Source organism: Protopterus annectens, chromosome 2.part1 (assembly GCF_019279795.1).
Source record: "Protopterus annectens isolate FY-2018-M chromosome 2.part1, PAN1.0, whole genome shotgun sequence".
NCBI classification, from domain to species: Eukaryota; Metazoa; Chordata; order Ceratodontiformes; family Protopteridae; genus Protopterus; species Protopterus annectens.
In genome coordinates, this window is record NC_056729.1 from 1,591,053,837 (window position 1) to 1,591,078,117 (window position 24,281).

The window sequence follows — 24,281 nt, forward strand, 5'->3', positions numbered from 1 at the left end:
ATCTTGGGGGATATTGAAGCCATGGTCTATGTTTGTTTTCATTCATTCATTAATTCATTTATGGAGTGTTCTAAATTGCATTTTCACTCCAGAGGTAGAGTAAGTTTTTCTTATTTGTATTGCATGGCTTGTTCCATTAGTAATCAATAACATCTTCTGTGGTGCTGCTATTTATTTTTCTATCCAAATGAATGAATACATGGCCGATGTCTAGTTTGAAGAGGATATTGCAGTTGTGACTTATTCACCACAACATTAGGACCCTTCTTGATTGGCCTTATAGATATGTTTATCCTCTACATCGGTCAGGATTTATTTTTTTCGAAAGTTCCCATACTTAGAGATGGATGTGAGCAACTGTAGTTTCATATGATGATGATGAAGTCATTCATTGGCTGCTTAACTGTGGTCATCCCCTGTACCTGGTAGCTGATTTTTTTTTGCAACTTGTACAGTTCAGAACATGATAACTTGATCCTTGCTATTGTCATTAAAAAAAATCTGCACTTGTATGCCTTTCCGATTGCATTCTTGTGTAGAATTCAGAATTCTGTAAGAGTAAGGGAAGGAGGTTTCTCACTAGATTGGTGAGAGTGTCTCTCTTGATGCCCAGGTTTTGTACCTAGCACGTAAGATGACCATTTGGGGCCTAGTCATCCCAGAAGTAGGTCTGCATTGTCTGTGAACTTTCAGGTCTCCCAAAGTTTTGAATTACCCCTCCTTCAATTACTGAAAATGTAATTTTGTTTGTGGTCTTCTATTTCCACAGTGGACTTCTGGCCTAGAAGAAGCACAGCCTCATCTCCAACCCTGGTGGTGAATCCTGAGATGCTTGTAATGTCTTCTTTCCATTCTGACTGCCTTGGCCTTCAGTCAGCCCAGCCTAATTTCATGGGAAAGTGCATTGTTCAAGGAGGCATTGTAGAGCATAAGGTTTTCTTTGGTCCTTAGCCAGAGTTGTACCTGGAACCAGCCTCTCCAGACATCCCTTCCCTGAAACTGTTCTTTGTTCGTGTTACCTTAGTGGCCTGGAGGCACCCTTATGCTACTGCAGCACAACTAGGAGGGTGGAAGCTTTCTATTTCAGTTTGCAGCAGATTGGAGAGTTGTTTTGGTGAAGCATCTTACGTCTGATGTAATTCCCTCAGGCCTCCTTCATACCCATAGACTGTAGTTCTTTTCCTCAGAGTTATGAGACTGGGTAATTTGAAAAGGGGATTGATATAACAAGAAAATGTATTCCTCTACAATTCTGGTACTTAATCACTTCAGGTATGCATATCTCTGTCCGGGCTTCAGTCCCTCCTAATGGAGTCAATTTTGACAACTCTTGAGACGATCATTAATTCTGGAGTTAAGGGGATCTTTCTCTGACCTTGTGTACTCCTAGGTTGAGGTAGCCCCTCTCACCTTAGACACTGTTTTGCACCCATGATAGCTGCTGTGGCTTGAGTAGCAGGCATAGCTGTGTACCTGTGGCAAGTGACTAAGAATATCCTCTGGGAAGGAGTTTTGCAGCTTTCTGCTGAATGCTGCTTTTCACAGAAGTTGGCATTTGGATAAGGGTTTTTTTATTTCATGGGTGCTGTCCTTGACAGGGAGCAGGCTCTTTATGTTGGAAATGATTCCTTGTGCATATCTACATTCTCAGTCTTCCAGGAGAAGGAAGAGACTTTGCAGGCAAGTCCGTTAACACAGGACCAAGTTATCCTTGTCTGGCTTTGCCCTACATCAGCCATTCTCTCTTACGTGTTTTTAATGGAACTCCCCTTAGTGAATTGTAGGATTTGAAGGTCATGGGAAAGGGTGAGAGCTCTCTGGTTTTATCCCATTGAGAGGACCACACTTTTGAGAGATTGGCAGAAGAGGGCTTGCAATAGCTGGCCACTCTGCTATTTTGTTATTTTATTCTCCTTTCTTCTGTGCAGTGAATTCTTTTTGTAGCAGGATGGGTCAAGACTTGATTGCCGCATGGATGGTGGCTTTTGCTTTTTTCCCCACCCCCTCCCTCCCTGTCTCTCTCTGGACCAACACAGCAAAGTCATAAGGTTACAAAGGGTGGGTTCAGTGATGCATACCCCCCCACCATCTGTGCATTAGGATCCTGTGCAGTACTCGCCTCATGTTCATGTGTCTGAGGGGGATTGACCGCCATAGTTTGGATGCCATTTAAATTCTCAAGAGCATGTCCAATTATCAGGGTATGAGGCCAGGAAGGAGGAATTTCTCTCCACATTCCCCTATCTGGGGTACATGTGATCAGTGCTCTATCAAAGATTCACGGGTTGGGGGAATTTCCCAGAGGTTTTTGTCTTTATTTCCCCCAATAGATATCTGCTGTGATAACCTTCTTTCTGGTTGTCAGATAGAAGCCACCCCATTGTGGATCAAAGGAGCTTTTGTTTCTTATGCAAGTTGTCCTGTTATGGAGGGATAGTGTTGGTTAGGATTGTTATTTTGTGGATTTGGTTGGCTGGGAAACTTTGCACCTACAGTAATGTCCTTCCATTTTACTGCTGCAGTATTCATAATATTAGGGATTCCTTGCCTTGGGCAGCCCAACATCCGGTCACTACACCAAAGCTTTAGGTTCCTTTAAGGTATGCCATAAGTCACATGGACATGTATGCTTCTCACGTAGTGTAGGGCATAAAGGTGACATCCAGATATACCATCCTCAGAACTTCTTTGCAGCTAGTCCAAACGCCATCTCTCGATAGTCTGTCTGAATGCAAGCCATTGGAGATAAGTGCCCCGTTGGGGTTACTTTTTACTTGTCTTTTCTTTTTGTTGCTTGTGGGGTTTCATATCATCCAAGAAGGGTAAATGTCAGTGTGGGAGACAGATTCACCATAAAGACCACCACAAACAGTTTCTGTTTTGCTTGGCTCCTCGTACCACCATACAGCTTGCTCCTTTTTTGGTGTTTCATAAGGACAGGATGTCCTTGCATACTAATCTTTCTTTTATGCCCAAAGTGGTGAATGTGTTGTTCCTTAATCAGCGTATTCATTTGCCCACTTTTTTACCTTCTCCACAATCTGCTCGTGAGAAGGTGCTGCACACTTTGGATGTGCATACACAACCCAGATTTTTTTTGGATAGGAGTAACTATTAGTTCTTTGTTTCCTTTCATCCCAGGTCCTTGGGATTAGCTGTATCCAAGCAGACTATTTCTTCTTGCATCTGAAAAGCTATTTCTTCACATGATTCTTTTCGTGGTGAGAGCCTTCCTTATTCTGTTAAGGCTCATTCTGCTAGAGCTGTAGCGTCTTCTGGTGCTTTTTTCAAAGGTTTGGACACTTAATGTATTCTAGAGGCAGCTACCTGGACTTGTGTGCATACTTTTACAAAGCAATACAAGTTGGATGGAATTTCCAGAGTTAGAGCTGGTTTTGCTAGGGCCATCGTTCATGTCTTCCTAGAGAGCTCTGTGGGTACTTTCTCCTCCTAAGTTTCTTTCTGAGCTTTGTCACTCTCCCTAATTTTATGCATACTGCAACAGTGAAATGGAAGGATATAGTACAGTTGTGTATAACCTTGTCACAATTCTAGATGTCTTTCTCTTCACTATTGCAGGATTCACTCCCTCCCTCCTTCCCCAGTCCATTTGTCTTCTATATGTACTGGTTACCTTTTGGGTTTCCTTGGACTGGCGTTCCTACTGGGAGTTTCGGTTCTGAGGATGGTACATCCGGACATCACCTTTATGCGCTGTGCTATGAGAGGAGCCTACATGTGATGTATGGCATACCTTAAAGCAACCTAAGGCTTTGGTATACTGGATGGACGTTGGGCTGACCTAGGCAGGGGATCCCTAATGTTATGAATACTGCAACAGTGAAGAGAAGGGCATCTACCATTAAGGTAAGATTTTGCACAACTGTACTTTCTTTCCTCCATTAGGGTACTTGGACATCTTGCTTGCAAGTTAGCTTGGGCCATTTGGGGGGGGGGGTCTTGCCCACTACATATTCAGACCCCTCATGGCTGAATGCAAAGTTGAGGGCAAAGGTCCATCAGTTGTGGTAGTTTAGCTTGTTTAGGTTCCCCATGGATCTTTGGGCATAAAGTCTAGTTCAGATGTTGCTCCTCAGTCTGAAGTTGTGGTTGTGTCTTTATTGACTTCCAGTTTGGGGGTGGTGCTTGGGTAGGCATTCCCTTTCCCTGGAACTCATTTTCCGTGTCTTGCAAGCCTGAGGCTTGCAGACTGGCATTCTGCAGTTTGCTCATTTTGATGGAATGAGAACTTGTGACACCCTTTCACTTTTGCCCATCTGGCCCCTCAGGTTGGGGGGAACCTTTTGGACAGGATCAAGATCGGGATTGGACCTTTGGAGAAGTGGCTTTCTGGATGTTGGCCCTTTCTTTTTCTGAGAGATCAGAACACTTTCTTTTTCCTTTTCTCTGTGTGGGGGTTGGACAGAGGAACGGTTGCCAGTGTGTCATATCTCGTCTGGGAATAGTTGCCATGTGATGATTTTGTCCTTGAGTGTCAGGGGAACCTGTCCTAGGCCTGGTTACAATGGATTTTTTTAATATCAGGAGACTTAGGAAATAATGTGTAGAGACACAGGATGTGGTCTAAATTCAAAGAAGTCTGTATTTCCACATATATCTTTAGATGCTATGGTATATCGCATGGCAGATCAGTGTACTCAATTGATTAGTATTAAAGAGCTCCATACCCATGTTTATGATATCTCCTTTTCAAGAGAGATTTGTTTCTCTATCTGTCTGCATCTATAGCTGTGTCTGCCTTTGTATGTATCTAGCTATGTATATAAATAGGTGTTTGTACGCACGCACTTGTGTAATATGCACTGTGGTACACTTTATTTGAAAATTAGCCTTAACCCTTTCCTAAACATGTCATGGGATATTTTCATCAAAATTGAACTTTCTTAAATGTTTAAAACACTGTGAAACTTTCCATTGTTTAAAATCATTGTTAACACTGTAGCAATCTTTATTTCTGTCTGCTTTTTTACTGGTCTACCATACCTGGAGAATTTATGTTTTCAGTGTATTCTTGGTCTTGCATTTGAGAAAGTTCTTATTGCAATGCAGCTTCAATTGGATAGAGCGCCTCATGAGATGTTCTTCGTGTTTCACTGTTGCAGTCATTACATTTGGGTTATCTGCTTGCATGTAGCCCTCAGTCGGCCTGATTAAGAAAGTCTTGGGTCCTGCGTCTGTTGCTGTCCCTTCTTCCATGACGTCAGGTCGTCAGGGGTATAAAACATGCAGGCGATGCCATTACATCAGTCTTTCTTGCCTTGAAGTGCCCGAAGCAGAAGCAGTTTGTAAGTGCCTGTCGGCCAACTCCTGAAATTTTCATTTTTGAGTTTCAGAACCGAAGTCTTCAACTAAAGCCAAGTACCCCGTTGGGAAAACTTTTTCTTGCTCCTTACCGAGTTAATAATTGCATTACTTGTGGAAAGCAAATACCTCATAAAGAGTTTCATTCGTACTGTATTCCTTGCCTAGTCCCTGACCACGACGTACCTTGCTGTTGGTTTTGTTCTTTATTTTATCAGCGCACTATCCGTCGTCTGTATATTTTCCCCTCTAAATATTTTGGTTCTCGGTTTAATTATCCAGAAATGTCGTTGGTTAGCCATCTGACTACCGGGATTCTGAAAAAACGCAAAGATAAAAGCAGAGACAGGCCGCCGAGGTCCAAAACTGCCGACAACACTTCTACTGATACCTGCTACTTCCAGTTCGCAGGCCTCTACTGAGACCCATTCAGAGTCCTGTATGCCGCGGGATGCTTCAACTATGGAACCCGTAGATGTCTTTACCTTGGATGGGTCTGGAGCCGTTGTGCAGGCACCGGCTTCTGAGGGCGTATTCAGGCCTACGGACTTGCATATTAAACCGATGCCTCCTTCTTTACTTAGGCCTAAATCTCGAACCATGCCTAAAAAAACGACGCTCACGCCTCTGTGCCTAAAAAAACAAATGATAAGAATAGCTGAAGATCTAATAGCTCTAAGCAGGGGTAGCCACCCCCCTTCTAAGAGGCCTAGGACTAAAGTTGATTATGAATCTTCTGACCAGAATTCTGTTTTTTTTTCAGATTCTTCTGCTGATCTGGATTTGCCCTTCTCTACTTTGAAGATTCTGATGCAGAGGACTCCATTCCCCCTGCTTCCCCTCCTGAGGATTTTTCTTTTGGAGAAACCTTACATACTCTTAAGGGGGCATTTCCACTGGGAAAGCCAGGATTTTTCTGATTCAAAAAAGAGGCTTAGGGATTTCCTTCTCCTACCTCAGCATAGGCCTTTAGCTATTCCTCCTGTACTAGACATTGTTGATGATGCTTTTTCAGAATCTAGTTTGGCCCCTGATTCCTTGCCTCCTGCTCCCAGAAAACCTGACGGATACTACAGGGTCCCTGAGTCCCACAAGTTCCTTTTTAAAAATCCTATTGCAGATCCAGAGACTATTTCACAGGGACCCAAGACCATTAAGGCTTCTACAGCCAAAAACCCTACCCCTTCTGATAGAGACTCCAGGGTGCTGGATAGATGGGGTAAGAAGGTTTACACTTCTGCAACCTTGGCCGTTAGGGCTTTAAATTGCCAGTTTCATATGATAAAGTTTCATATGATAAAGTATCAGCAACATGTTATTGGACTTCTTAAACAGAAAATGATGTTGATTCCTGACTGTATGGAAAATAAAGAATTACAGGATTTAATGCATTCTGCTGAACAAGTTGGAAAACATACTTTGCAATGTAGTATTGATTCATTAGAGGCCTCTTGCAGGGCTGCTGTTACTGGGTCTGTGCTCAGAAGGCATGCTTGACTTGAGGAGCATTCTTTGCCTGATCATCCGAAAGCTAAATTGTTGGATGCTCCCTTAAATCAGGGCCGCCTGTTTGGCAACAAGGCTGAGGAAGTTCTTAAAAAGATAGAAAATAAAGCTAAATCTATGCAGACTGTTAAAGATTTCTTACAAGATGTTCATCGTGCATACAGCTGCAGTCATCACACTTGGGTTATCCTGCCGTCAGGCGGGTCCTCGGTCGGCCGAATTCCAAAGTCTAGGTCCGGCGTCGGTTGTCGTCGCTTCTTCCCTGACGTCAGTGCGGCAGGGGTATAAAAGAGGCAGCCGATGCCATTTTCTTCAGTCTTTCTTGCCGCGCGGTGCCCGAAGCAGAAGCAGTTCGCAAGTGCCGGTCGGCCAGCTCCTGAGATTTATGAAAAGTATTTCAGCCGAAGTCTTCTTTAAAGCTAAGTACCCCATTGGGGAAACCTTTCTTGCCTCAGACTGATGTCAGACAAAGTTAATAATTGCATTTCTTGTGGGACGCAAATACCGCATAAGGATTTTCACTCTTACTGTATACCTTGCTTAGGGCCAGACCACGACGTCTCGGCCTGCCGTTTTTGTGCTAGGTTTAACAAGCGCACTATTAAGCGCCGGGCGGAATTCGCCCTTCATTATTTTGGCAAAAAATGTAATTATATCATGTCATCGGATACACCGACGCCAGTTTTAGGCAAAAAACGCAAGGATAAAGACAGACATCTGAGGCCTGCACTGAGTACTGAGATCACGCCAAGGCCGACTACCGGTTCTCCGGTTCTCAGCGAGGAGCCTACGCAGCCCCTGACTACCGATGAAATTATTTTACCGGCGACTTCAGTACCCGAGGTCGCAGGTTCCTCGATCTCCATTCCCACTGCAGATACCGACGCCACTCTTGGCGGAGAAATGGAAAGTTTAGTGAGGCCTGTCATTTCTGAAGGCGTTTTCAGGCCTACCACCTTCTCTATTAAATCATTCACTAAATCTAAAGCTCCAATGAAAATTAAAAAGCAGGGTCCTCAGACCCCCTCTCAAGGCCCCTTGCCTAAAAAGCAGATGCTTAAAATGGCTGAGGATTTGATTACACTCATCAGGGGTTCTCAGCCCCTCTCAGACAAAAGACCCAGGTTGGAGGAAGACCACCCTTCCTCAGACCAGGCTTCTATTACCTCAGACCTTTCTGAGGACCAGGATTACGCCTATTCCCCATTTGAAGATTCTGATGCTGAGGAGTCTATTCACTCGTTCTCCCCCCCTGAGGACTACTCTTTTGGGGAAACCCTACATACATTGAGAGAGCACTTCCACTGGGAAGGCCAAGATTACTCAGATTCCAAGAAAAGGCTCAGGGAATTTCTGCTGCTTCCCCAGCATAGGCCCCTGGCTATTCCTCCTGTCTTAGATATTTTGGATGATGTGTACGCAGAAGCCAGTCTTAATCCAGACTCTTTACCTCCTGCCCCTGTTAAACCAGACAGATATTACCGGGTTCCTGATTCTCACCACTTCCTTTATAAAAGCCCTTCTGCTGACCCAGAAACTATTTCCCAGGGTCCCAAGGGGATTAAGGCCTCTACTGCTAAAAATCCTTTACCTTCAGAGAGAGATTCCAGAGCATTAGAAAGGTGGGGGAAAAAGGTGTATACATCAGCCACTTTAACCATGAGGGCATTAAACTGTCAATTTCATATGTTAAAGTACCAGCAGTTCTTGCTATCTCAGCTGAAAAGCAAAATGACACAAACAGAACAACCAGATTTGAAAGAGTTGCAGGATTTGTTACATGGAGCAGAACAAGTGGGGAAACATACCTTACAGTGTGGTTTTGATGCTTTAGAGGCCTCATGTAGAGCTGCTGTCACGGGGTCTGTCATACGTAGACATGCTTAGCTCAAAGAGCAAACCTTACCAGATCATGTCAAAGCAAAGTTATTAGATGCACCACTACAAAAAGATGTATTATTCGGTGTTAAAGCTGAGGAGGTGCTAAAGAAAATGGAGGAAAAAGCAAAGTCTATGCAAACAGTTAAAGATTTCTTGCAGGTGCAGCCTCCACAGTTCAGCAGAAACTGGCCTTCAAAAAATTGGGCCTTTCCAGCCACGGACAAACCCCAAAGGGGGTAGATACAGACGCCCAAGGGGTAGAGGACAACCTCAAGGATCTTACAGAGCTAGGCAGTGGCAAGCACCAGCCCCAAGAGGTGGAGAAGATAGGCCACAGTCATTTAGAAAACAGACGCAATGACTTTCCCCTATGCCTGCCAAAGAAAACTATAATGGCAGCACCTTTGGGCAGAAAACTGGCCTTATTTTCAAAAAACTGGCACATTGTTACAAAAGACAAATGGATTCTGGATATTATAGACAGAGGCTACAGGTTCTACTTTCACACCCTTCCAAAAATGAGAGGCATGCCAAACCTGCCACAAAATCAATGGGCAGAGGCACAAAAACAAATTTCCGCTCTCATGGATATGAAAGCAATTCAAGAGGTACCTGCAAAAGAACAAGGTCAAGGTTTTTATTCAAGACTATTTCTGGTACCAAGGAAGGACAAAGATTGGAGACCCATCTTAGACCTATCTATTCTAAACACATATTTAGAGGTACCAAAATTCAAGATGCTCACATTACAGCAGCTTCTTCCCATGCTGGGCAAGGAGTCTTGGCTGGTAACGTTGGACCTCAAGGAGGCATACCTGCATGTCCCTATCAGACAAGATTGCAGAAGATACCTCAGATTTCTTGCAGGTTCAACCCATTATCAATTCTCTGCATTGCCCTTTGGCTTATCTACTGCACCCAGAGTGTTCACGAAATGTCTGGCATCAGTAATTGCTTTCTGCAGACAACGAGAAATACAAATCTACCCATATCTGGACGACTGCCTGATCCAAGCGGACAGCAAGGACATTCTATTGCAGCATCTGGCATTTGTAATAAAACTGTTAAACTGCCTGGGGTACACAGTGAACAAAAAGAAATCAAAACTACTACCCTCTCAACAGATAATTTTCCTGGGTGCCAGCTTAAATACAAAGGCCCAGATGGCTTACCTCACGCCAGACAAACAAGGGCAACTGTCTCAATACTTCAACAAAATGTCCACTTTAACCAGGCTGACTGCAAGGAAAATCCTGCAGGCTCTGGGGTTCATGGTATCTTGCATCCTACTAATACCCTTTGCAAAGCTGCATATGAGGAAACTACAATGGTACCTCAAAAACCTATGGTCTCAACACAGCCACAGCTTGGAAACAATTTTACCACTCATTCCATGCCTTCAAAAGGAATTTTTGTGGTGGGCTCAAGCATCCCAAAGAAACACGGGTCTCCCTTTCTGTATACCACAAGCAAGTCAAATCATCACAACAGACGCCTCGGACTACGCCTGGGGAGCACACATGGCAGATCAGTGCATCCAGGGAAAATGGTCCCAAAAACAGATGCACCTACACATCAACCAAAAGGAGATGCTAGCTGTGCAAAATGCTGTTATGACCTTCAAGGACCTACTGCATCCAGGCCAGCTATTAATAAGGACAGACAACACCACAGTCATGTGGTACATAAACAAACAGGGAGGGACGCATTCATACCCCCTGTGCTGGCAAGCTATGACCCTGTGGAACACAGCATTGGAATTACAACTTCAACTACAGGCACAATTCCTGCCAGGGAAGGAAAACACACTGGCAGACAACAAGCAGATGCTAAGGGGCAAGTAGCCCGTTTTCAGCAGAGACCCGGAGAGAGAAGCCCCATAACATAGTACAAAAAAAGATTAGAAAAATTATTACAAAGATTTACAAAGAATATATAAAAAAGTTTAACAGTTGCCTACAATCACAATTTACAAAAAGAGAATGTGAAACAAAACATTTCCTAAGCCTTACTACCGACAGCAATATGAACTCAGTTAGGTACATAACTAAAATAAACCATTGTGGTATTTTCATTTGGTAAAAGTAAGACGAGAGAATATAGCAGAAAAGAAGAGTTGATTAATAGCTTGAGAAACTAGCCAGGAGTATTACAGGAGCATAGCCATTGTTGAATAAGGTATTCCTTTAGGAGTTGTTTGAAGCTATCTGTGTTTTTTAGGATATTCTGGGGTATTAGGTTCTACTGTTTGGCTACTTATAGGAAAAGAGGGAGTCACCAAAGTAATTATAGGACTTTGTTACATTGAGTATAAGTTTATCAGATTATCTAAGGGTCCTGGGGTTGGTATTTAGTTGCACTGGAATGAAGTGTGCAGGGCAGCAGTTTTCTGTTTTTTGGATAATGGCATGGGCAGTGCTGAGCTGATTGAGCGATAACTGTTTGGTAAATTCAAGCCAGTGTAGTTTTTGATGAACAAGACATTGTTGGGTCATGTTGGGTATATTAGCAGCACATTTTGCTATTTTATTATAGCAGGAATCCAGTAGATGTAAATCAGACATGCGCAGGTTAGTGAAAATTTGAGAACAGTAGAGGAGACTAGATAGGAGGTTGGATCTGGCTGTGGCTAGTCTGGCATTTTGAGTAAGGTTTAAACAAGAAACATCTTTATTAAATCATCACGTATGACATAGACAATAATACATTATAACCATATTGACATATTTTAGTTGCAAACATTATAAATCACTTATGATCTATCCAGTCATAGACCTCATTCCTCCTCCAGAGTGTTACTCTGCATGTATTGTTCCCACTATTCCCATTTTTTTATGTAATTTACCCTTACCCTTTTCTAAAAAGCCCATTTCTAGTTTTATTTCTGTTACTACATTAACTGCTTCCAATGCATTTGGTTTAGACTTTTTATTTATTTATTTTATTTATATTCTGTTTACTGGGAAAGTCCTCTGGGCCATAGAGAACCCATTTTCAGTGGAGGCCCAGAAGAAAAGCTGCACAGTGCAAGAAATTAGCAATTTGGATTACAAAATTGAAATTGCAAGGAAATTACAGACAATTTTCAAAGAACGAATATGTACAAAAATACAGTAAAACCATCAGAGAAGTGAAGAGAAGTGTAATCTGAACAGTCATTATAAAGATCTACAATGTGTACAGTCTCTATAATCTCTATCTAAAGTGGGATATTTCACACAAACAATAAGGTTGGTAGGAAGTAGGGTGGTATACATATTCAAGGGGGGCTTGGTGCAGGTACACTTCCAGCCTGAGAATAGGTGGTTGTAAAAGGAAGTTTTGAAAGAGGTAGGATTTTGAGTTAATCTAATGGATACAGGAAAAGTATTCCAGTTTTTGGCTATTGAGTATGAGTAAAGTAGCTGGCTGGCCATATGGGAGGGTTAGGTTTGTGCACCTGCAAGAGTTTCTGATGATCTGATCCAAGGGACCTGTTTAGGTGGTAGTAGCTGACGATTGAGCTTAGGACTGGACAGTCAAGGGGCCTAAAGAGTATTTTGTGAGCTGTGATTAGTTGCAAGTAGGACAGAAAATTTGGTAGTTCTAGTGAATTCAGTGACTTAAGAGCAGTGATGGATGGAGTGTTTAGAATTGGGTGCGAATTTGGCAATTTTATTTTAGTATGTCTCAAGTTTGGATTTAGCAGAGCTTTGAAAATTGGTAAATAGAGGGGTGCCATAGAAGAGAGAGGATAATAGGTAAGTTGTGGCTAGGCTTAAGTGGTTATGTCTCTAGAGAATTCCAAGTTTAAGATGTGATTTGCAAATGTTTTGTTGTATATGCTAGTTGAATTTCATGTGTTTATCGATAGTGACTCCAAGGAGCTTTGTGTGGTTGACTACTTCAATTATAGACTTACTACAAGAATAGATGGTGAACTCAGTTTTATTTACAAGGGTTGTTTTCTTAGGGGTGAGTAGTACAATTTTGGTTATATTTGGGTTCAGGGCTAGGTGGTTGTTGTGCATCCAGGATTCAGTGGCGGAGAGGGCCTTTTGAGTTAGTTGGAGTAGATCAAAGATGGAGTTGGCAGAGCAGGTGATAGTAGAAACGTCTGCGTATTGAATGACAGATCGTGAGATAGAGATGAGTGGAAATTTTTTATGAATATGCTAAATTGGAGTGGCCCAAGAATGAGGCCTTGGGAAACTCCGCTAAGAGTGTTCAGGAAAGAAGAGATGGAGCTTTGCCATTTTACAGCCTGTTGTCTTTTAGTTAAGTAGCTAGAGGACCAGTTTAGTGTGGGGAGGGAAAGACTGATCTTGGATAGTTGGGTAATAAGTAAAGGGTGAGAAAGTGTTGAATGCTTTGGATAGATCAAGAAAAAGGGTGGTGGCAATTTTGAAAGTGTTGCAGGCTCTGTTGACTGTATCCATAAAGGAGAGAAGGGCAGTTGTGGTACTATAGCCAAGTCTGAAGCCATGTTGTGAGGATGAAAATATTTGTCAAGACGATAGAGGAGCAGTTGAGTATTAATGCATTTTTCTTAAGATTTTTGAGATTGGGGGTAGAATTGCAAAGGGGCAAAAGTTAGAGATGTCAGTACTATTGCCACCTTTGTGGAGGGGGAGAATGAAGGCCTTTTTCAAGGTTTTGGGAATGTAGAACTCAAGGATGAATCTATTGATAAGTTTGCTTATGGGGGTAAGAAATACTGTCAGCAGCAGTTTTTAGGTATTCTGAGGGTATTCTAGCAGGGCGTTAGAGCAGGGTTTTAGCTTTAGTAGTAGTCTTTTTATAGTTGAGATTGGGATGGGCTGTACAGTAAAGGTAGAGGGGGGGCTGTTCGGGTTATGTGAGTGTTGGGTGTTAGTAGGGGAGGGGGAGTGAGTATGTGATCTAGGTGTGGATATGTGGCAAATAGAGTAATTTGTAAGAGAAACTTTTGCTGTGATGTTAGCTATGGAGTTAATAAAGAAGGTATTAAAAAGGAGGCTATTTCTTCAGGAGATTTGTCATGGTGATGGCAGGTTTTTTTTTTTTTTTGCCTGGTTGAGGAGAGGTAACGGAATTCCAGAATTTCTTTAGGTTCAGCTTGTGGTTGGGCTGAAGTTTTAGGTAATGTTCCTTTTTATCTTTAACTAGCTTTTTTACTTGATTGTGAAGTTGTTTGAATTTTAGTAGGTCTGAAATGTTTCTGTGTTTGCCATAACTTCCATATTTTGTCTCCTGGCATGCATGACAAGACGAGTAGGCCTGAATAGCTAAGGGGCATATTTATTTTTGATTCTCTGTGCACGCAGAGGTGCAACGTTATGTAGTGTAATCATGAAGGTGGTGTTGAAGTTATCAACTGTATTGTTGAGCGAGAGAGTTTTTAGCAAATGCCAATTTGTTGTTTTTAGAATACTTTTGAAGGTTACAGCATTGAATGAGGTTAAATTCCTAGTATATTTATATTGATGTTGATTATGACTGGAGGGGGAAGCATGATTTATAAAGACCGGGAGATGGTCGCTGAGGGTGTTTGGGAGTATTCCAGATGAGGATATTTTGTTGGGATTTGTAACCAGAATCCAGACTAAAATAGATCCGTTGTCATTGCCTGTGTTAGGTCTAATGGGGGAGTCAATGAGCTGGGTGAAATTGAAAAGATTAATATTTGAGGATGGGTTATTGGAGTCGAGTTCTAGCCAATTGACATTTACGTCACCCAATATGATAGTTTCATTTTTAATATTGGAAGAGATCCAAGCTAGGATATCTTCCAATATGGGACTGTTGTTTCCAGGGGGTATGTAGAGAACATTTTTTGCTGTTATTCATATTTAAGAAGGTTATGAGTATTTCTGCATTGAGGAACTGTGCTGTAGGCTTAGTAAATGGAACTAGATTGTAGGAGTTTGAAAACAGATCAGCAACACTGCCTCATTTTTATGGGACCTGTCCAATGTTATTGTTTGAAAACCTGGAGAGAGGAACTCAGTGTATTTAATATTGGTTTTTAGCCTGGTCTCAGTGGTGGCAATAATGTCTGGTTGTTGGTGAGCAATCCATGCGTGAAAGTCTGAGATTTTGTTACGAATGCTATGCAAATTTAGGGTTGCAATATATAATGACTTGTGGGAGTCTGTGTTGGTGGGATGGTTGAGAGTAGTGGGTCCTGGATTGGGGTGTATGTCGCCACATAAAGGTATGGTTGAGAGCCTAACAGTGTGACAAGGTAGTTTTCGGTTAGTGGTAGGTTTGGTGCGACTTAGTTGAGCAGAGAAGTTTAGTTGAATTAACTGTTTTTTATATATTGAAGAGATAGGCTGGAGGAGGGGACTTAGTTGATATAGGCTTGGGGAGATGTCTGTATACAGTTGGATGGAATAGGTGAGAAGGTGGTGGAGAAATTAGTGGAGAAGGGAATGGGGTCTGAGGCAGTAAGATGTATTAGGATTATAAGAAGAGTGGAAAGAAGTAGGATAGAGAGTGTGAGTGTAGAGGAAGAGAGCTTGATCATTCGCTTAGAGTTGTGGGATAAACAGTAGTGGTAATAGGGAGGAGGAGGAGTTGTAAAGTTGCTGTTGAGTAGTAAGTATGAGGTAAGAGATGCGGTGCTGAGGGAGAAGTTAAAGCTAAGTTGAATGGAGTGTCTGTTGAGAAAAAGTTGAAGAGATGTAATTAGGAGTTGGTCTTGGAGTTAGAGCAGAACTATCTAGAAGCTTGGGGGGGTTAGGTAAGGGAGAGAGTACAAAGGGGAAGGAGTGTGTGTAGTAATGGCAGTTCAACAGAATATTCAGGTGGAGTAGAAGTGGAGTAAGAAGATAGGCTGCAGTGGTAAATGGAGGGAAGTAAGTTGGGGAGAGTGGCAAGGAGAAGTAGTGTGTGTGTGATGGGTTGAAGTAGAAGTGGTGATTGCGTGGAGTTAAAGAGGAGAGGGTTTAGAGAAGTATATGTTTGGGGAAAGGGGGTGTGTGGGAATGGGGGTAGGGTAGAGGAGCAGAGTGAGCATGAGTGCAGCTAGGGTAAATCACAAGGCAGATCAGTATTACAAACAAAAAAACATCAGTCAGCTATCCGGTAAACTGCAGGTCTGAGCCAGTAAGTTGATACAGTAGCAAAATTAAGTAATTGCTTGCATGCATTGATCAGGCAATTTCAAATCCCATTGTGAGTGAATAGTTATTATTCTTATCTTGTTTATTTTAGCCTTTAGCTTCATAAATTAAACTTAACGAAGAAAGGTTTCCAACTGTATAGAGATGTGAGGGAGCCTTAAGCTGTAGCATCACAGTTAATGTGCACTCCGGTTTCTTAGTAATGACCAAGAAGTTTGTAGATATTATTTTAACTAAAGAGTATGTATGAAAGCAAAGACCTGCACTGCAGTTGTTTAGAGTAAGTCACAAATTATTGTATTTTGCTTTGTCTCTCTTTGTAGAATGGACTGGACATTCAAAACACTTGAATGTGATTGGGGGAAATACTTGCACTGTACAGAATAGAGGGGTTGTAAGAGAAGAAAAATTGTGAATTCTGTAAGAGAGTGGAAGTACAGGAAAAGGCTGGATTAGTATTAGCAGCTACCTTGACAAAAAAATCAACCACTGCCTGAATAAAATGGCGGTGTGGTGGCCCTTGTTTAAATGCACAGTATAACTATGAACTAGTGAAATAACTGTTGCAAACACTTCAGAATGGTACAGTAAAAGCACAAAACCAAGTATATATACCCATGAGGAGGACCACTCTATTAACTTAGTTAAATCTTGTACTAGGAATTAATATCACAATTTTGATTTCCATTTTCCAGTAATTGCTTTTTTGGCAACTACCATAATTAGACTCAGTAAGGCGTACTATGATTAGGCAATTCTGATTCTGTATCATAGCTCAAAAAATAATTTCCTTAGTTTACCAATTTGCTCATTCAGTATTTCTGATAAAGTAGTCTGCAGTGGACATTTAAAGTCTGCCAAATCATTACACTCTCAAAAAATATGTTTCCAATTACCTCCTCTTCTCTGTCACAAAGTAGTGTTTAGCCTTTGTAACAATAAGCCCATCCCAGATGTTCCACCCGGTCTAAGGGAACAGGCAGTACAAGAAATTTCAAAACTGCTGAAAAATGGGCCATCCAACAAATCCCAGCAGACCAGCAAGGATCTGGAATTTACTCAAAGTTCTTTTTGGTACCAAAAAAGACAGGGGACTGGAGACCCATTTTGGATCTCAGCAGACTAAACAAGTATTTTCAAAGAACGAAGTTCCGGATGGTTATGCTTCAGTCCATTCTACCCTTTTTGGGTCAGGACAATTGGATGTGCTCCATAGATCTTCAGGATGCGTACTACCATATCAAAATGGACAGGCGTTCCAGAAGGTTTCTCCGCTTCCGGCTGGGAGCCAGTCATTACCAGTTCAGAGCCCTGCCCTTTGGTCTCACCACAGCCTCCAGGATGTTCACCAAATGTATGGCAATGATTACCGCTCACCTGAGACGGCAAGAGTCCTCCTATGAGTCTTGTCACTGGCTGAGTCTTACCCGATTTATGTCCTCTACCTTTCTTTAGCCCTATACCTGAAGTCTTGCTATTTGGACAGTTGTCCTTTTGTATTGTTATGGTGTTAGGTCTTCCAAACGAGATCTGGGGATCTAGCGCCAGGCATTGTGGGATATAAGGAGGCCTCGAGCCAGTAAATAGCTCTCGAGCTTTAGAAAATGGCCGAGTCGGAGCCGAGGATCGGCTCCGAACCCAACCAGCAAGAAAGAAGGCGAGAAGAAGACAACTAACATGGAACGTTATGGTAGGTACATAACTTCTTATTCTTTGATATCTCTTTTCACAGCTCTACCCACAGGTATCTCTCTCTCTTACCATTGTTGGTATTTTTGAACTTTCTACCCTTGTGGTATCTTTTTACCATTGTTGGTATTTTCTCTCTCTCTTTACTTCTTCATTTCCTCCACTTTCCTTACTCTTTCCCTTTTGGGTAAGAGTGCGTTCTGTTATGTCTGAGAAGAAGGGAACTATGGGGTTTAAACACTGCTCTTCTTGCAATGGTAAACTTTCGAATAGTGACCTCCATGAAGAGTGTGTGTACAGTTTGGGGGTTCCACATTTGTCGGTGAAACCCCAGTGTGATATTTGTGCTAGCTTCAGTCAGCAGACGCTGAATGAACTTCTAAATAAATTAATTTTGAAGGGCCTGCTTGCTTCGCCTTTTTCGGAGGCTATTTCTGTGATGGAGGTCTCATCCCCTCCTCCTGTGGACAAGAAACGTCCTCGCTCAGACCCCTCTTCACCGGCGGGTGACAGAGGTAAAAGCCATAAGCACAAGGCCCAAAAGTCTTCCTCAGAGCACCGTACTCCCTCCTCTGTTCCGAGCTCGGCTCCATCGAAGCTTACCCGAGGTTGCCTCATCGGCGCCTACCCTGGCACCGATGAGTACGGCGCCATCTACTGCCTCGGTTCCGATCAGTTTGTCTCAGCACCGACATCGTCCATTTCCGCTCCAATGCCGGTTATGACAACAACTTCGGAGCCTTTTTTGACATCCACCCCTGTTGTGACTTCGGCTCCGAGCCCGTCCTCTGCTCCAACCATATCGTTGTTGCAGGTTTCTAAATTGGAATTGTCGGTGCCATTCTGTTATACACCACAGACCCGATACTCGTCGACTGCGGACCCGTTTGCCAGACAAGTGTGCAGTCCATTTTTTTGGACTGGCCGGATTCCCCCTCAGGGGCATTGGTGAGATCCACCAGGAACCTTTCAGGATTGGATGTTATGTGCCTTTTTGACCAGCTGCTGACCACCAGGGAAATTTCAAATTTGCCTAGACCCTATCCCACTCCAGGCTTTGGGTCTATTACTCCAGCAACCCCTACATACTCTCCTCCCTTGGATCCAAGACTCATATATCCAACGTTTTCTAGATGACCCCCTTCCTTGGCGCAGACAATGACAGTGTCTGAGGCCCTGAGGCCCCTTTGGGTGTCAGTTCTGTGGAAACCCACCGTCCCTCAATCTCTTGCTTGGTGGGGGGTGGAACCTCCAGTTCCGGTATCAGTTCCGACTGTGTTGTTGGTCCCGACTTTGGATCAGAGAGTGACTACCACTCTGAGTTTGCTTGAGGCTCCGTCCCTGGGGCGGACCGTGTGGAGCGGGGTGTGACCCCGGTTCCGATTTTGTCTTCTTCAGTTCCGGGCTCCCACTCCTCTTTGGGCGAGCCCACTTTCCGGGTGATGGAGAGGGTGCTTGCTTCTAGCAATCCTCCTATGTTGGTTATCCCCCCCAGTTCCTTCTGAGCCGCAGCTGTCTAAGGCCACCCCCCCCCCCAGGACTCTGAGAGCACAAGGCCCAGGAAACCCCTGCCCAGGGTATTTCCCTTTCTGAGTCTTCTTCGGATGCTTCCACCAAAGAACCCCCTCTGAAACGGGTGTGTAAGAGGAAACACATGGACTCCCCAGAGGAATCCCTCATGGAAGATACGGACTACGATGATGGGGAAGGATCCCCACGGTCAACCCTGATGATGTCTCCTTCAGAGACATCATGGAAATCTTGAAACAGAGGGGTGACTGGAAGCCCTCTAATCCTTCCTCGGATGAATCCGTATTCCTGCAGGCCTTTCACTCTCGGCCCGCTATTTCTTGGGTGACCCCCTCCTGCCGATGAGTTGGTTAAGCTCATCGTCTTGCGGGCATGGAAGAACCCAAACTCCGTTGAGACGATCCCCAGAAGATCAGACAAGGTACTCTCCCCTCCAGAGGATCAACCCCATTGATCTAGAGGTTTGCCAGTGGACGCTATGGTGGTGGCGGCAGCAATGAAAAAGGACCTTGCTGAAGAGACTGCTGCCGTTCATCTGCCCAACGGAGAGTCCCGGGCAGTGGACAGGTTAGGGAAGCGAGTTTTTGCATCAGTGACCTTTGCAGTTAGGTCTGGTCTCTGAACTTTTTGGCACATTTTACGAGGCTCTAGAGAGATCTTATCTCCGAACTCTCCGGAACCCTCAGGCCAAGTATTGGATGGAGCATGAGATAAAGTTGCTTCCCAACTTGCCACCCTAGAGTCAATATCCAATTCATCCATGAGGTTGCTGTCACACGCAACCGAAGGAGCAGCTAGAGCTACGGGTGCAGGCGTAGTCATGAGAAGCCACGTCTGGATGCACATTTGTGACCTCGCGGACTCCTTCATGTCTTCCTTTTTAAATGCTCCTGTCAAACCATCAGCTCTGTTCAATGCTGAAGTCGATAAATTAGCCAGGTGCGAGAAAGATGGGATGGCTGTGTCTGCTGTTTGCTCCGCTTTTCCAAACCTCAGCGTTCCTTCTCCAGGAATCAGAGGAGCGGGAAGATGTGGCACAAGAAGTCTCAAGTTCCTTTCCGAGATGCACGTGGTGAGGACTCCTCCAGAGGCAGAAAGGGTTCCAATAATGGAAGACGCCCCTTTTGGGGCAGAGGGGGGTCCCCAGAACCATGGCTCCAGAGATTCCTTCTCGGGTAGACCGTATCAGCGCTCTTGAGGCGCTGTCTTATTGCTTTCCTCTGGAAGCAGTCAGAGCATGTTTTTCTGTGCACCAAGCTGCCTGGTTCCATTACAAATGATCAGTGGGCACAGAGAATCATTACCAGAGGCTACCATATTACCCTAATATCTTATCCAAGACCTCCGATATCCCTTCCCAATGTTCCACCCAGTCAAAGGGAGGAGGCAGCTTCTGAAAAAAGCTATGTCAAAAGCAAGCCATCCAACAGGTCCTCTCAGATCAGTGTGGATCAGGGTTCTACTCAAGATTCTTTTTGGTGCCAAAGAAAACAGGGGACTGGAGGCCCATTCTGGATCTCAGCCAACTAAACAAATCGGTATTTCAGACCAAATTCCGCATGGTCACGATTCAAACCATCCTTCCCTTTCTGTGGGAGGGTGTGTGGATGTGCTCATTGGATCTCCGGGATGCGTATTACCATATCAAGATGGACAAGTGCTCCAGGAACCTCCTTTGCTTCCAGTTCGGAGCCAATCACTACCAATTCAGAGCCCTGCCATTCGGTCTCTCGACGGCCCCCAGAGTGTTCACGAAATGTCTTGCAGTGGTCACAGCTCATCTGAGACTTCTGGGATTCCAGGTGTTTCAGTACCTAGACGATTGGCTCCTCTCCACCCCCACCAAGCGTCTTTTAGTCAGGGCCCTCTTCTACACCCTGGTTCTAGCGGAGTCACTGGGCATCACCATACATTGGGAGAAATCCAACCCTTAACCCTCACAACAATTGGAATTTATAAGGGCAGTATTCAACACCCAGTCAAGCCTGATCTCACTTCCTCTTCACAGGCTTCAGAGACTAAGGGCACAAGTTAAAGTGAAAGTCAAAGAAAGGTGTCTGCAAGGGAAGTTCTCCAAGCCTTGGGGTTTATGGCTGCAGCCATCCCTATTGTTCCCTTAGCCATACTACACATGATGTTACTACAATGGCTCCTCCAGGCCCAGTGGATACCCAGTTTTCACCCCCTGAGCTCACAGATTCTCATCACCAACACTTGCAAACTAGATCTCCTCTGGTGGATGAGTACAGACAAAAATCTTTGGTGCCGTCCCTTCCAGTCTTCCCAGCCCAGTGCCACAGTGACCATGGATGCCTCCCTGATGGGGTGGGGGGACACTTCCAGGGAAAGTCAGTCCAAGGCACGTGGTCCGATGTAGAGGTCAACTTGCATATCAGTGTCCTGGAGTTAAAAGTGGTGCTATTGGTGTTGCAAGCTTTTCATCCACTCCTTCCGTCCGGAACAATTGCTGTCCAGTTGGACATGTCTGTGGTCTGCTACATAAACAGGGAGGGACCAAATCCTATCCCCTATGTTGCGAAGCCATGAGAATCTGGCAGCGGGCGATAGCTTCCAACCGCTTTCTGATCGCAAAGCATATCCCGGAGAGCTCCAACGTGATTGCGGACAGGCTGAGCAGACACATTCTCCATCCTCACGAGTGGTCTCTCAACCCAAGTGTGGCGACAGAAATTTTCAGCCTCTGGGGCCAGCCATGCTGCGAACTTTTCACCTTCCCCTCATCCACAAAATGCAGCAGCTATTTTGCCCTCTTTCCCTCTCTTGGTGAGTCACCGAGAGACACTTTGATTCACGATTGGCCCATAGGTCTCCTTTATGTTTATCCTCCAATTCCCCTTGTTCTAAGGAAAGCTATTCAGTTGAGAAGCAAAGTGGTCTTCATTGCCCTGTTCTGGCCTCGTCAAGTGTGGTTTTCCTTCCTTCGACCTCATCTGCTACAACCTCCTTGGATCCTAGATGCTCGTCAGGACCTCATAGCTCATCCACAAGGGCTGACTCCCCCAAATATATCCACTCTCAAGTTGACAGCTTAGTTTCTCCACTTCCGTTAGTTGCCAGGCAGGGAACCCTCTCTTCACCCACATATGATATTATCTTGGCCTCTCATAAACCATCCACCAGGAAACTTTACAGGGATAAATGGAAAAGATTCTCTATTTGGTCACATAATCAGAAGCTAGACCCATTCTCTGCCCCCGTAGCCACTATTCTTCATTATCTGGCTGAACTGTTCGACAATGGGGCCTCAGCGTCCACCATTCAAGTGCATCTAGCAGCTGTTTCCAACTTCCATAATGGGTCAGATGAAGTCCCGCTTATTTCCTCTCACCATTGCAAGACTTTCCTCGTGGGTATCTTCCACAGCAGGCCTCCCATCAGGCAGCCGGTGGAGGCATGAAATCTGTCCTGGGTTCTACAGTCTCCTTCTCTGCCCCCTTTTGAGCCAGCTGCAACATGTGATCAAAAATTCATATCAAGGAAATCCTTATTTCTGGTGGCTATAACCTCAGCTAGATGAATTTCTGAATTACAAGAATTATGTATCAAGAGCCCTTACCTGATCTTTCATAAGGACAGAGTATCACTTCGTACTAACTCATCCTTTCTCCCCAAAGTGGTTTCTGACTTTTCGATTAACCAGTCCATTGAGCTCCTTGTATTTTTCCCAAATTTCTCTAACAAGGGAGAATACTGCCTACATTCCTTGGATGTTCACAGACAATTAAGTTTCTATCTGGACAGAACTAAATCCTTTCGCAAGTCGGACCAGCTTTTCATCTCCTTTGCGGACCCTAGAATATGAGGTGCAATATTGAAAGTTACTTTGTCTAAATGGCTCAGGGATTGCATTGCCTTCACATATTCACTTATGGAGAGATCTAAGCCTGGCCAAATCAAAGCTCACTCAACTAGGGATGTTGCAGCATCTGTTGCCTTCCACTCTAGGGCCTCCATGGATGACGTTTGTGCAGCTGCCATTTGGGCTAAGCCCCACACCTTTATCAAACATTACAAATTGGATCTGATCTCCAGGGGAAGAGTGGCCTTTGGTTCAATGGTTCTCAGGAATGTTCTTCCATAAGGGCCACCCAGGTTCTCCAAGTAGCTGGGGACTTGGTCCCATCAGTGATGAATAAAAAGAAGATTGACAACTTCAGATAAAGAAGTTGTGTCTTACCATAACGTTCCATCTGAGTTGTTGATGATCTTCCAGTCATCACACCCTCCCACCGACCCCCTCCAAAGGTTCCTGGCGGATCTTCTGGGTCTTTGCGGTGTATTAGGGTTTTTGCACAAAGATGGCCTCTGACTTATTTCTTCTTCTATATGTTGCATGCAGACTCGATCTGAGGTAACTGAGTAAAGGGCATTGTGGGTAGCAGCTTAGCTCGAGAGTTTTTGGTGCACGCAAGCTTGGTATAAGGCTGATTCGGTTCCGAGGGCTCGGAACCGAACTCCATCAGTGATGACTGAAAGAAGATCAACAACTCGGAACGTTATGGTAAGACATAACTTCTTTTTATCTACAGTTAGCAGGGGTTGCCATGGGTACGCCTGTGGCAAATACCTATGCCAATTTGGTTTTATATAAATGGGAGAAGAAATGCATCTGTAGTCAAAGTAATATTCTGAATAATAAGGTCTGTTTTTATCAAAGATTTGTAGATGACTGTTTTCTCATTTGGAAAGGTAGTGTGGAAGAACTGATTGAATATGTTCTTTACTTGAACTCTACTACTAATTTTTTGAAATTTAAGATGTTAAGTTCAAATGAGACAATAGTATTTTTGGATGTTGAATTAAGAAATAAAAAAGGAAAATTTGAGACTAGTATACATAAAAAAGAGGTTCATGTAAATCGTTATGTAAACAGGCAAAGTATGCATGCACCACATACATTTAATGGCATATTAAAAGCACAACTGACTAGGGCTAGTAAATTGAATATAGAGGATGAAACGTTTAGGGAACAAACAAAGGAGATGATGAAAGAATTTAATGAAAGTGGGTATGATGTAGATGTTATAAAAGGGATTTATGATGGTGTGTAAAGAAAGATGTAATCGTAGTAAACCTATTTTTTTAACAGGTAGAACTAGTGATATGATACCTTGAGACTAAAAAGAATAATACAATTAGATATATAACTACTTTCAATGTAAAGACTAGTGATGTAAAAACAATTGTACAACAAATTGGACAATACTGATGGCTATGCCAGAGTTGCAAAAGATTCTGTGTAAA

General features: G+C 43.7%; 1 protein-coding gene across 1 annotated transcript in view; it reads left to right on the forward strand.

The window, feature by feature from the left end:
- LOC122794553 (migration and invasion inhibitory protein) overlaps positions 1-24,281 on the forward strand; it is an 889,312-nt gene that overhangs the window by 453,891 nt on the left and 411,140 nt on the right. The window lies entirely within an intron of this gene.